General features: G+C 51.9%; 1 protein-coding gene across 1 annotated transcript in view; it reads left to right on the top strand.

Moving 5' to 3' along the window:
- THUMPD3 (THUMP domain containing 3) overlaps positions 1-1,499 on the top strand; it is a 40,604-nt gene that overhangs the window by 1,948 nt on the left and 37,157 nt on the right. The window lies entirely within an intron of this gene.

Raw genomic sequence — 1,499 nt, 5'->3', positions numbered from 1 at the left:
CACGAAGTAAAGACTGCAGGGTGGGGAAAAGGGAAGTGAAATGCAGCGCTCCCTTAAAAACCATTTGAACGTTCACAAATGCAGACGGCCGCTATTACAGTAATTTAGATCATGCATTTCTGATCTACGCCTCTGGCATAAATTGAACTTTGCCAAACCTGAACTTGCCAGGGACTGTTTGTTTCTCTTTAAAGAATATTAAGGCTTTGGAGACTTTGGTACAGAATATGAGTTGTGGCTTAAAATACATGATGTCCACATGCAAAAGAACTAAAGCCAAGAAATCTAGTGCCTATAATCACCCACTGAATTTAAATACAGTAACTTGATTTAATTGCTTTCTAAGGGGAAGGACAAAAATGCAAGGCAAGAATTCTTGTCACAGGAAGGCAGGATTTGTATCTGAAACCTCACGCAGTTAGTGGGGTAGGATGCAGTTACTGAAGGCAGAAAAGAAGGCAAATCAAGAGTCAATTGAGTTGCTGCAGAATTTAATATCTTGCTGTCATCTTTGTTCTTAGTCGAGAGTTGCTGTAGCAACAGACCAAAAAAAGAACTCGCACCGGAGGAGGAGCCTGCGCTCTCTCAACGATGTCTCTTTATCACCCCTGAATTACTCTTCAGGAACACTCAGTCGCACCCAGCCGTATCAGTGACTACAGATGCAGGGCCAGATCCTGCAGATACCCAGCCCATCCCACAAAGAGCTGTGCCGGCAGCTCCTCTCCGTAGGTTACACCATGGCAATTCTGTGGTGCTGAGCCCATTTTTATCACCTGTGAGACACAGCTACTCCTTGATCCATTTCCGTCACCGGCGGCTCTGCGCCACTTGTGACTACGCATTCTATAAATAAGAAACAGCTTTTCCTACCAATTTCTTTCCAGATGAAGCAGGCGGCACAGTGGCCGGCGAGGACGGGGCACGGGGCAGCAGACCACAGCAGCGCCCGGGCTGATGGCGGCCGCGGCTCCGGGGCTGTTCCGAAGCCAGAGCTCCCACAGCCGTGCGCGCCGGGCCCCGATGCAGCCAGAGAGACAGTGGCTGTCGGGCGCTGCCTTGCTTTCTGACATTTGGGTCACAGATATTTATGGTTGCAATTAATTTAGTCACGCATGATCTCCTTTCTCCATCTGCACTACAAACCCCACTAATCGTATTTTTAGGCGCTTTGGGAGCCAGAACTCGTAAGCTCAGGATGGCCGAAGCCTGGACCTGCCTCGGTCACGGTCGGAGGGCAGCTGCAGGGGAGCTTTGCCCCTGTGAAACGGCCCCTTCACTGCCCCCCTGGCCCAGCAGGACCAGCACCCTCCCAGCCTGGGCTCGACGGCCCCCGAACACCGCTGCAAGGGAACAGAGTCACTGCCCGTCACGGCACATCCGCCTTACGTGACGCTTGTTTTTATTTGCCAACAGTGCGCAGAAATGAGGGTCGATAACTGCCCCCCCTTCCCAGCCCACCTTCCCAGCAGCAGCCCCCGTCGCTTGGCAGCAGCCAG

This window comes from Egretta garzetta, unplaced genomic scaffold (assembly GCF_000687185.1).
Source record: "Egretta garzetta isolate BGI_Z169 unplaced genomic scaffold, ASM68718v1 scaffold332, whole genome shotgun sequence".
Taxonomy (NCBI): Eukaryota; Metazoa; Chordata; class Aves; order Pelecaniformes; family Ardeidae; genus Egretta; species Egretta garzetta.
This window is presented reverse-complemented; position numbering and strand designations above follow the sequence as displayed.